This window comes from Lynx canadensis, chromosome B4 (genome assembly GCF_007474595.2).
Source record: "Lynx canadensis isolate LIC74 chromosome B4, mLynCan4.pri.v2, whole genome shotgun sequence".
Taxonomy (NCBI): Eukaryota; Metazoa; Chordata; class Mammalia; order Carnivora; family Felidae; genus Lynx; species Lynx canadensis.
In genome coordinates this window covers 135,282,140-135,294,808 of record NC_044309.1, presented here as the reverse complement: position 1 = coordinate 135,294,808, position 12,669 = coordinate 135,282,140, and the positions used below count along the sequence as shown (strand labels likewise).

General features: G+C 49.7%; 1 protein-coding gene across 5 annotated transcripts in view; it reads left to right on the top strand.

Moving 5' to 3' along the window:
* Window positions 1–12,669, top strand: part of PACSIN2 (protein kinase C and casein kinase substrate in neurons 2) — a 135,260-nt gene that overhangs the window by 37,748 nt on the left and 84,843 nt on the right. The window contains exon 1 of one of the 5 annotated variants that reach the window (XM_030320845.1): window positions 12,371–12,442. The exons of the other annotated variants lie outside the window; for them this stretch is intronic. The gene's annotated coding sequence lies outside the window, so the exon portion shown is untranslated. Of the gene's footprint in view, window positions 1–12,370; window positions 12,443–12,669 lie in introns of those variants that run through there. 5 annotated transcript variants of the gene reach the window in all.

Below are 12,669 nucleotides of genomic sequence, written 5' to 3'. Positions count from 1 at the left end.
CCTTCAGGTCAGCAGGCTCCCTTTCTTTGAGACTCTTTAGCAAACTGTTTTATTTCTTCACGCTTCGTCTTCCCTGGATGAATTTTAGAAGGAAGGCCACATTGCCACCGATTCCTCATAAAGGGTATAATGAGCACTTATTAGCCAGTTGAGTTTTTTATATTACTTTTTCTGCGATAAGCTTTTTATTTTGGAAAAAATTGAGGTATGCAGAAAACTTGCAAAGACAATACAGAGAGTTCCCACAGGCTTTTCGCCCAGTTTCCCCGAATGTTAACATCTTATGTAACCGCAGCACACTTGGCAAAACCAAGAATTTCACGTTGGTGCAGAGTTATTAGCTAAACTACAGACTGTGCTTGGATTTCACTGCTTTTTCCACTGAGATTCTGTCTGTTCCAGCATCCAGTCCAGGACATCACATCGCGTTTATCCTGGTCTCCTTCATCTGTGACGGTTTCTGCCTTTCCCTGTTTTTCACGACCTTGACAGTTTTGAAGAGTGCTGGTCGGATGTTTGGGGGGATGTCCCTCACTTTGGGTTTGCCTCATGTTTTTCTTTCACATTATTGGATGGGACTTATGAGTTGTGGGGAAGAATACGGCAGAGGTGAAGCGCCTGCCTGAAACCGTTTCAGGGAGCGCAGTGACGTCAGCATGATTGATCCCTGGTGAGGGTCACCTTGTAGGATGGTATTTTTACTCCTCAGTGTGACACATGGCTTGAGCGGCTCTGGCTCCCCAAAAAGTTGCCATTCCCTTCAGGTGAGGGCCTCTCCTCTGCCGTGTGTCTCTTCCCAGAGTAAGCACCCGTGCTGTGGGCCTGCCGGGTCCTGTGAAAACACATCTGGGGCCCACGATTCTGGGAGCATTGAACAATTTTCTCAATCACAAGTGAAACGAGGCCAGCCCTCCATTGGTAATTGTTGAAACTAGGGGTCATGATTCTAGTCTTTTTACTTTTTATATGGTTGACGTTTTCTTTTTTTTTTTTTTAATTTTTTTTTTTTTAAACATTTATTCATTTTTGAGAGACAGAGTGTGAGTAGAGGAGGGGCAGAGAGAGAGGGAGACACAGATCTGAAGCAGGCTCCAGGCTCCGAGCTGTCAGCACAGAGCCTGACACGGGGCTCGAACTCATGAACCGTGAGATCATGACCTGAGCCGAAGTCGGACACTTAACCGACCGAGCCACCCAGGCTCCCCTACGGTTGACGTTTTCTATAAAAGATGAAGAGGAAAACATTTCCGGTCTACAGATACAATGAATCCCACATGGTTTTGAGGGTGTAGGTGTTATGATGTTGGTTGTTGCCAGAGTCGTTTGGGCTGGTAGGACTCATCTTGAAGGTATTTGGTTCTTCCCCAAGGCCTCCGTGGGAAGACAAGCTTGTGTATAAAGCAGTGTTAAGTGGTACTGCTAATAATTATGTAATGAAAGTATTTCTTAACGTCATAGACATAGCACAATAATCGGTGTACTGTCAGAAATGAATCCTGCAGAAAATGAGGTCATAGATGAGTTGGAATACGTTTGTGGAACAGACAGAAAATCTTCACTATTGTCACATTAATTTGTTGGAAAGAGCATCTGAATCTAATGAATTTGGACGTGGCCTATTTCTTATATATGCACTGTTTTGAACATTACACATTGTGAATCTGGCGTTTCGATAAGTGAAGCAGAGAAATACTGGTACCAGTTAAAGGTCCCAGTCCCCCCCCTGCCCCCGCCGCCGAGCCTCAAGACACTTTCTAACAGGTAGGGAACTGGAAGTGGATTTGGAAGGGGCACACTGGGGGAATAAGCACAAAGGGCCCCAGGGTCTGGGTCAGCTTGCTCTTCGTGTCCAACTCCTCCCCCCCACCCCCCCCCATTCACCCGCCAACACAGTTACAGAGTGAGGAGTCGTAAAAGTGAACACTGTCATGAAGCATCATAAGCATGCTTGGTGCCACATTTTAAGAAGATCTTGGCCTTGGAAGTCAATGCTCTGGACTGTTTATAAAATTTCCCCCAGCCCTGGGGCACCTGGGTGGCTCAGTCGGTTGAGCATCCGACTTCGGTTCAGGTCACGATCTCACAGCTCATGAGTTCGAGCCCCACGTCGGGCTCTGTGCTGACGGCTCGGAGCCTGGAGCCTGTTTCAGATTCTGTTTCTCCCTCTCTCTCTGCCCCTCCCCTGCTCGCTCGCTCTCTCTCTCTCTCTCTCTCTCTCTCTCTCTCGCAAAGATAAATAAACATTAAAAATTAAAAAAAATTAAATTTGCCCCAGCCCTAATCCAGGTACGTAGGTACTGTCACAGGACCATCTTCCCTGTCACGACCTTTATACAGCTTTGCGTGCATATGTTCGTTGTATGGGTTCGGTGGTCACCCAACTCCGTGGGTCATGTGTGTTGCCAGAAGCACTGGGATCTTTGTCCCCTCTTAGGGAAGGGGCTGTCTGGCAGCTGACTCCCCTTTCTCAGGGTTCTCACTGGGAGGCGTCAAACTGTGAGAGCCTGAGAAGTCTCCCCTGCCTGTGTGTGGATGGCCCTGGGGACGGGGCCTTCATTTGGTTCTGTTCTTCTGGTGACCTCAGATGTGCTTACCCTCCACAATGGCTCCCTCAGACCCGCCTCTGCGTGGAGTTAATTTGGGTGATGCCGAGGTCTTAAAGAAGCGCTCTGCTGTGGATGAGATCGTTGGTCTGAGGCCGGGGCCAGCGTCTTCTGCTTTTGGATGCGGCTGGAGAGCCTCGACCCTTCCTAGGACTTAAGTATGTGTACGGAAATGGTTCATAAGATCTCAGACGGAGTTACGGAGTGAATTGTGGGGTATGCCCAGGAACCCCATCCCTTGGCTTTCCCACGTGAAATACTGCACAACCAGTGAGACCAACTGCAAGGGTGACGTGCCTCCCTCTGGAGGTTCTGTCAGGCTTTGGTTGATGGCATCTTTGCTCCAGGGTTTGTCCAGAACGGGGGTTTTATGGAAGCCTTGCAGGCAGGGGTTCGCCCCCTGGGTGTGCCGTGCCCAGAGGCTTCCGAGCGTCGCGGTCCCGAGTGCCCTCTGTGCAGCCGTGGGCCCTCCACAGGCCTGCCTCGCATTGCCTTGGAGTCACCCGTTTGGGTTTAAACTCTTGTAAGGAACTCCGTTTATTCCTTCATTGTAAAATCAATGCACGTACTTCGTAAAATACAAGTACAAATTATTCAAAAGAAGAAAATCACTGTCGGTACCTTGATGTTCAGTTCTCCAGAGCATTACATTTACCACACACAAATGTGATTTTTAGAAACAAATGGGATCATATGATTTAAGCCGTTTGTAACCTTTTTTTCTCTTTTTTTTTTAATGTTTACTTATTTATTTTAAGAGCGCGAGAGTGAGAGAGAGGACAAGTGAGGGAGGGGCAGAGAGAGAAGGAGAGAGAGAATCCCAAGCAGGTTCCTCACTGTCAGCACGGAGCCCCATGTAGGGCTCGATCTCATGAACCATGAGATCATGACCTGGGCTGAGATCAAGAGTTGGACGCTTAACCAACTGAGCCCTTGTAACCTGTCCTTTACTTCAGTCTCACTCACGGGAGAAATGGGCTCCTCGTCTATACTCTGTCTTGAGCCGGGTCACCGGGCACGGATGTGGGGCAACCACTGCCAGGCTGAACAGCTTGCTCTCTCCTGCGACCCCTGCCAGGGTGCTCGCCGTGTGCCCCTGAGACCTGTCCCGGACTCAGCCCTATCTGCTGCTCAGCCCGGTTGGCTTCTGGGCAGAGCCCCCACACTTTATTTTCCTTCGCAAGACTATCTGAAGCAGCCCCGTCCATATCCATACGTGGTTCCTCGTGGTCACCGTGGGTTTGCCTCCATTCGGATTGCATCGTTGATTTTCTGACCTGTATTGGTCGCCTGCCCTCTGAATTTCCTGGGGTGCTGCCGCCACCCGAGTCCCTGCGTCTTTGCCTACTATGTTTCCACCCTATCCTAGGAGAGTCCCCTTTGATCCTTCCGCGACTTTGGCTGTGGTCAGCATCATGGGGCTGACCTCAGTGGCCACCATGTAAAAATGCCCTGTGTGTACATTACCTCCCTTCATCTTCCCGAGCCCCGGTGTGGCAACTGAGGCTGTCTTTGTGTCACAGGTGGAGGAGCTTAGAAGCCTGCCAGGGTCCCGCACCTGCTCACCACTGCCCCTCTCTGTTGCTTGGCCCCACTCAGCTCCACCTTGCCCACGGAGGCCAGCCTGTAATGTCCTCACTTGGCAGGGTCTCATGCCTTGTCGAAGTACAACTGGGAATGTTGTGTTTAAGATTGTTTAGAGTAGGCTTCAATTTTAAGTGGTAAAAGTAGAAGGAAAACATGAAATTTGTAAAACAAGACACACTTTTAAGTTTGTCGTTGGTATTCTATTTATAATCCCATTTCAGACCTGAGAATGGGAGCTTTTAGGGTTAGAGAGCATGTCTTTTAAATTGAATTTTTAGGGGCACCTGGGGGGCTCCGTTGGTTGAGTGACCAACTCTTGACCAGCTTGCGTCATGATCTCACTGTCTGTGAGTTCAAGCCCCACATTGGGCTCTGTGCTGACAGTGAGGAGCCTACTTGGGATTCTCCCCCCCCCCCCCCGTCCCTCCCCTGCTTGCTCTTTCTCTCTTTCAAAATAAATAAAAATAAACTAAAAAAATAAATAAATAAATTGAATTTCTACAACACTCAACAGTGCCTGCAGACTTTAGATTCATTCATTAAACTCTAAATGTATATTTACAGGCCAGGCTGAAGCACAGTATTCTTGAATAAGGGTTTGGATGCCCCCTATTTCTTGGCATATTGGGATTCTCGATCTTCTCCCATCTTTCCCATCTTCTTTATCGCTGGCACTGGTCTAATTGCAGGAGAAGGTAATGAGAACATTCTGGGATGCTTGGGATCGTGATTTCACTTATTTACATATTTATACCTCTCCCGGTTTCATGAAGGGTTTGAGTTGGTTGTTTGGGATTATCAAAAAAAGAAAAGGCAAGAACTGAATTCTTCCTTTGCCATCTCCAAAGCAACAATAAAACATGTTTAGTTCTTTAACTTTTTTCAAAGTTTATTTATTTTCAGAGAGAGAGATTGAGGAAATGAATGGGTAGGGGAGGGGCAGAGAGAGAGAGAGAAAGAAAGAGAAACCCAAGCAGGCTCAGTGTCCAAAGTTGGACGCTCAACCGACTGAGCCACCCAGGTGTCCCAGAACAGGTTGAGTTCTGATAAGGCCCTCAGAGGTCTCCCAGAGCTCTCCCACACCGTCACGGCATGCTTGTGGGACCCAGGACTCCGCTGGCAGAGGGAACCAAGTGTAGAGCTCTGTGCACTGTCACCACTGTGTGACCATCGGCAAGCCACCTCCCTAGAGCTCTAGTTTTCTCTTCCAAAAGATGGGGTCGGGCCTCCCACCTTGCAGGGTTATCAGGAAGTATAGTCATTGTATGTAAACATCATGGCAAATGTGTATAAAATGTCATAAATAGTCCCTAATTTTACCTAATATTTGTAGAATTTCTAAACACCAGGTCATGATGGTATTTTTACTGCCATGGGGCCAAAGTATCAACATTGTAATTATTCTTTACAAAGCTAGAGATATTTAGCTTGAGGCTCTTGATTTATTCTGAAGTTGTATGACCTGCTTTTTAGTGTCAAATGCCTTTTTTATTATTAAAATGCCTTTGAAATGAAATAATGGGAGGTGATTGGTTTTTCTTCTTGTTTTAGTGCCCTTGGTGAACAAAATAACCCTGGTGGGTAAAGTTGGGAGCTTCCGTCTGGTGCCCTCTCCCCTCTTGGGGGAGGGGGGAGCCTCAGCCCCTTCCTTACCTGACTCCACCCATGGCCCAGCTTCCGGAGAGTTTTCCCACCTCCCCCACCCTCCTAGGTGGGGCTCCCTGCTTCCCATCTGTTAGGTAGCACCCGTCACACTGGGTGGTCCCCTGCGTGCTTGTCTCCCTACCCTCCTAAACTCTAAGCTGCGTAAGGACAAGTGTGGGGAGCGATTTAGCTTGTAATTCCTGGAGCCTAGCACAGAGAGGGTGCACACACATACAAGAGGGGGAAAACCGCCAGTAACACTCGAACACAGCCTGTCTCTGACTTTATTCCTGCAGATACCCAAAACTCACCACAAATCTTGCTCACCACTCCTTTTTGAGTTCAGACCTTCCTTCAGGGATCAGTTTCCATCTTCAGCGTGTTGACCCAGGAGGGCCTGAGGGGGCCCCAGAACCGAGAGTGACATCTTAACCACGCACATGTTGTGTTAGAAGCCCAGGGGTTTCTTCTCGCGATGGCACGTTATCAAATGTGTAAGAAAAGAAATTAACATTTTTCAGATCACATTGGTGCTTTGAAGTTTTTCTCAGTTGGGCTTTCTGCTTTAATTAGTCTGGCTCATTTTTTTCTTTAGCTTTGGGCAAGTGCCAGGGAAGCAAAGAAGCTTATATAAAGGGTTTTAAAGGGTTTTTTTTTTTTTTTTTTTTCCCAAAGATAGAACTGGTACTTAGTTCAGCTTGTTCTGGCACCTTCTTCTTTGATCGAGAATGTTAGAAATTTGGCTTGGATTGTTCCTTTTTATATACATATGTGGGAGAAGCAAAGGCAAAGACGGCTCTATTTATGTCTTATTCCATAGAAATATGAAAGGCTAACAAGTAAGATTTGAACACGGCCACTACTCTCTCCGCCAACCAACACCAAATAACCCATCGGACTGCTTTCTAGAACCCATTTAAATTCTAGAATTTCAGATTTACTTATCATCTGAGGAGAAAGAAAAGCTAATAATTGTAATTATCGCATTAGATTTTACTTGCTTACCGACTGTCAAACGGCCATCGAAACCTGTCACCGAGAGCTGCCCTTTCTAATCCGCTGACTAGACGTTCTCGCGCTCTTTACTGCAGTGCTAAGGGAGAGCCGAGTTCACCTGGTGAGGGGGTAGGGCACTCGGGTTCATCGGGATCGTTTGTGCCTGTTAGGGGACCAGCTGTTCTAAGAACTGAGACCCAGTGCAATACACGCACGCTGACACCGCCTGGAGCTCAGAGGCCCCTTGCCGTGTGGTCCTTGGTGAAAGCAGCTTTGCTGCACTGGCCCTGCAGAGTGGGGACAGTTCCGATGTTCAGGTTCCGCACAGGGCTTTTCTTCTTTTCCTGTCTCTCTTGCCTTCTCCCCCACAGTCCCTCCTCCCTGCCTGCTCCCCTCCCCTTTTCTCCTCATTGAGATATTAATGTCCATACAACCGAATGGACCCATTTAAGGGCTTTGACTAATGGATACGCCTGTGTAGCCACAGCCCCAAGCAAGACAGAGAACATTTCCATCGCTTCAGAACTTCCCTTGTGCCCTGCCCCCACCCGGCCTGGCCCGGCCCGGCCCCAGCCCCAGCCCCAGGCACACACTGATCCCGTCCCGGTGGGTTTGTTTGGCCTGGTTTAGAGCTTCGTGTCAGTGGAGACACACAGCAGGCACCCTTTCGCGCCCGCCCTCTTTTGCTCACCACCAAGTTTCTGTGATTCACCCGTTTGCATCTGTCGGAAGCTCATTCCTTTTAAGTGTCGAGGAGGAGTTTCCTGCCCCTCACGCAGCCGAGTTTCCGCGTCCCGTATGGAGAAGTGTGATAGAGAAAGAAATCAGGGCCCCGCGGAAGTGCGTGCCTGGTTGGTCTGTGGATCCCCTTGTCCCAGCTCCCCTCACACTGAGGAAGGCTCTTCCTGAGGAAGAGCACAGGAGACACCTTCTCACCCCGGCCGTCACCAGTTGAGAATCTTGAAGAGTTGGCTTCTCAATATGACTCCGATCTGGTTGGCGCCAGCCTGTGGTAGTGGATACGATCCTGGTTTGCCTTTCCAGAGATGGGGAGATGGGCATTGCTGCCGGTGTGGGGCCTTGTGACCAGAGGGGTCTTCTAGAGCTTCTGCATGACTTCCGCCGTCCCAGCAGGTGCCAAACCACCAGGCTCTGCGTTGAGCGCTCGCTAAGTTCACGGACACGAGAACGAGAACCGCGGAGCCCAGCTAGCATGGGGCCGCCAGGTACCTCCACCCCTCCCCCCAGCACCTGCCTCTGAGCTGTCCGGCGTTTCCCTGGCCCTGTCCTGGCTCGTCTGGGAGCTCTGTTTAGCCCAGGAGGGAAGACTGAAGCACAGAACTGCAGTCTGCACTGTTTTGTTAACATCCTGATTACTGTGTGTCCATAACCTCTTTAAGGGTCACCTTGCAAAGAGGCAGTAGTTGCTTAGGGCTGGGGAAGGGGCGGGGAAGACGGGAGGGAGAAGGAGGTGGCAGCTAAAGTGCACGGGGTTGCTTTTTGAGGTGGTAACAATGTCCTGAAATTGGGACGTTGGTTGCCCAACTCTCTACATTCACTGAAAACCATTGAATTAGATATACTGTAAATTGTGAATGGCTGAATTATATGGTATGTGAATTACATCTCAGTAAAGCTGTTTTGGAAAAAGTGTGGCATTAGAGCAAGGGCAGACTGGTAGAAAAATGGGGGAAAAAATCACATAGTGGAAGTCCCGTTCTCGCCCCCATGTGACATGACCTGTTGACACATATCCTCCTGTCCCTCACGAGGCTGGCTCCGTGGGAGGCCTGAGCCCGGTGGAGAGACCGTGGGCTTTGAAAGTATCCGGTAGACCTGACTCTGAATCCTACTCTGCCATTATTTGCTGGGTGGTGCTGGGCAGGTTGCCTAACTTCTCTGGTGGTTTCCCTTCTGTAAAAAGGGGCTAGCGGTACCTATCTTACGGAGTCTTTTAGAAGAGCTCGGTAAAGGCAGCCGTTTCCGCCCCGCGCCGATCATATAACAAAGGTGTCAGAGGAGGCAGCCTGCCTGGTGTCGTCCTGACGTCTGGGGCTTACGCTGGGCTGGTGAACTGCAGGGCCAGGACTCAGCCATTGGCTGAGGACGGAGGTCATGGAGGCTCTGGTAGCGTTTAGCTGACTTGCTGGCCTGGGTCCCTGAATTTCTTTTCCTGCCTTATCTGCGTGGTTTGAGTAGGCTGATGACAAGCTCTTGGAGAACCCTTTCCTGTCCCTTTCTTCGTGGAGCCCTCCGCGACCCCGCTTCCCACCCTGGGTCGCTGCCGCCCTCGCAGTGTTCCCTCCGCCCCTGGTGCATGTTGGTTCTCGCAGTCATCAGCCCGTGCCGTGTTGATTTATTTACACGTGTGTCCTGCCCCGACACTGAGCAGTCCCGGGCAGGGACCTTGACTTTCACAACCATGGGGCCCCCGAGGCCTTAAGCGCTGTGCCTGCCACTAATGTTTGTTGAATGAATGCCCAATGGTTTCAAGTCCGGTGACAGAAACCAGACTGGAACTGGAAATACCAGTTTAGGCACCAGGTGCCAGAGGTTAGCAGGTGGGTTTCCCTGGAGCAGTGTTTCTGTCCCGGGACTGCCTTAGGGTGGGAGAGTGCCTGAGACAGTCTTGTCCTCTGCCAGAGGGGCAGGACAGCTTGTCTCTCGCTGGGAACTGGGAACGCATTGGTGAGGTGTGGCTGAGGTTGTGGGGAGCGGGGAAGAATGCCCCAGCCACGCTGGAAGGAAAGCTGGGCTCGTTACTTCATAGTCCCACTGCCATCTGCATTTTTCTTTTAAGTTTATTTATTTTGAGAGAGAGAGAGAGAAAGAGAAAAAGCACAAGCGGGGGAGGGGCAGAGAGAGAGGGAGAGAGAGGATCCCAAGCAGGCTCTGCGTCGTCGGCCCAGAGCCTGACGTGGGGCTCAAACCTACAAACCCTGAGACCGTGACCTGAGCCGAAATGAAGAGTCGGAGGCTTAGCCGACTGAGCCACCCAGGCACCCCTGCTCTCTGCATTCTTAATTCACTTCAGATCAGATTTTTATTACACAGCAGCTGTATCTAAGATTCAGTTCTGGTTTATCGAGGGAGGCCACAGTGGCGAGGCAGCGGGGTGGGGGGAGTGGTTAACAGCTGGATTCAGGAAGCTGATTCAGATCTTAGCTACCCCCACGTGCCAGCTTTGGGACACAGGGCAGGTAATAGAATATTTCTGGACCTCAGTTATCTCATCTGGGAAATGGGAGAGGCAACAGTGCCCTGATGGGATTATTTTCATGATTAACCATAAAGTAAGCATTGTATAAATGTTCACCTAGCAGCTTGTGTTTGTTGGATTACAAAAAAAGTAAAGAGAATGAGGGTCTTAGAAAAACAAAATGAATAAATCTATCTCGCCACAATTGTCCTCTCCCATAACCAAGAGCCCTAAGTGGGCCTCTGGGGTGGGGTTTTCTGTCATGCCAACCGATGAAGAGGAAAGGTAGATGATCAGCTGGCTCTACCAGAACTCAGGTGTTTATTCTTTCTTAGTGGAAGAAAATACCCCCAGAAAAGGACTTTTGTGACCATACTTTGTGCTGCTTAAATTTAGTTAAAACGCTTTGGAAGGTAAATGCCAGGCCGTTAGTTGTAGAAAGCCTGTCTGTGTGTCGTGGTCAGGTACACCGAAGTAGTCTCTAGAAACATTATTTAGCCTTCTCCAGCCTTAGTGTCCATCACTGGACAAAATGACCTTGAGGGCCATTAACCCCCCCCCCCCCAGCAGTCCCCGGGATGAAATAGGCACCTCCCTGCAGGCCAGAGGACGCCGGAGGCCCGGTGCGGCTGGCCTAGAGCTCCAGCGTGTGTCCCTCTGTAAGGGTGCGGGGGAACCGAGCGGACTGTGGGGTACAGCGAAGTCTGCGTTGGGCTGACTTCTGTGGGGATTTTCTTTTGGGGGCCAGAGGGTGACATGATAATTTTCCAAGTAGTGTGAATTATTATCACATGTCAAGTAATTGAGCCTTGTGTCGGCATGGTCATTGCTTTATTGGTGTTTTTCCACTAAGGCATTTCTATAAAAACTCTTTTTTTTAACGTTTTATCTATTTTTGAGACAGGGAGAGACAGAGCATGAACAGGGGAGGGTCAGAGAGAGGGAGACACAGAATCTGAAACAGGCTCCAGGCTCCGAGCTGTCAGCACAGAGCCCTATGTGGGGCAGAACTCACAAACCGAGAGATCACGACCTGAGCTGAAGTCGGACGCTTAACCGACTGAGCCACCCAGGCGCCCCTCCACTAAGGCATTTCTAAACACAAGATTCTGGAAAGATATTCTTAACCTATTCTCTTTCGTGTTGTAAGGTCAGACTAGAGGCCCATGTTGCAAGGAGGGAAGGATCCAGTTCTGGCCACCGCCACTTAAAGGTAGCATCTAGCTTGCCATAGGGGTTGGGGGAGGGGTGCACATTGTATCTTCTGGGAGGGTACTTTGGGGAAACTGAGATCTTAAAACATTTGTTTCTTGTGTTTTTACACATTAGTTTCAACATCTGTTCTTTTTTGTAGTGTTTGTATTTTTTAGTATCGTTGCATACATTTTAAAAACACTTTTCTTTGAGACACAATATATACATACAAGTGCACATATTACACGTTTGCATACCAGTGAGTTTTCACAAACGGAGCACACAAACAGCTCAGGAAACAGAGCCCTGCTCAGAAGTGCTCGTGGCAACCCTTTCCTGCTTAGTCCCTTCCCGTTCTGCCCTGGCTTCAAGCAGCGTAGAGTGTTTGTGTTGGCTCTTTACTTTAACTCAGGGGAACTATGCAGTATGTATTCTCATCGGCACGTATATTTAAAAATGAGTCAGGACCCCTGCCCCTTCCCCTAAAGTTACGTTATTCTTTTTCCTTCACTTTTAATTCTTTGTAACGCTCCAGGAGGAATGGTGTTCTCTGCGTTTAGTTTTTATTCTGGTGACTCCCACTCGCGCATTTGAGGGCCTCCGGAGGCCGCCTGTGCTGCTGAGAGGCCGGGGTCTCCAGCTGTTGAGCCGCTTTCGCCTCGTTGTATGGAGTCCCAAAGAGAAGTTGAGTTTTACGTGTAGGGACCATGTAAGATTATCCCCTGCAAGTAAGTCCCTGTCCCATGATCTCCCGTGACTCCTGGCCCCTTAGCTCCAGAGCAGGTCTCTGTTCCTACCTGGAAGGATCCCAACTGCAACAGATTCTAAGGCTGTCGTGTGCAGCGTCAGCCAGTCGATGGACAGGTTGATTTGGGGAGGGTCCTATGCCTTTTGTCCTCAGATCTCCTCTGTCTGACTTTCTCTCGAGTACTGAGATTTCTGTTGGGCCGCTTTCTGAAAAGAAAGCGCTTCCGTGAGGGTCCCAGCGGGCCCGGAGCGGAGGTCTGCGGACCTGGTGCCTGGAGGGTGTCTGCAGCGTGGAGGCCCGACCTTATCTCGCTGCCAGGAGTCAGCAGCCAACAGGAAATGATGAAATGCGCTGGGAGAATTCGGCGGGGAGCTGGAGGTCAGACACACCAGCAGGGCCGGGAGGAGGCAGGTACGGAGGGAGGCTGAGCTGCAGAGGGAGGCAGTCGAAGCTGGCGTTTGACAGAAAAACGTGAGTGTGCCATCTGAGGCGTGTATTTCCTTGAGGGGAGACCTTTGTAAGAGCAGAGTTGTCATTGATTTTTTTTTTTTGCCCCCTGGGTGCTTGGGTTTAACAGAGATCTCACCTTTTAAACACACCTCATCTTAGAGCTTCTTGATGGAAACGTTCACCCGGTTCAATAGGAACCGAACTAGTGTGGAGTGTTCTCTCCAAGATGCTTTGCGAAAATGTCGGAG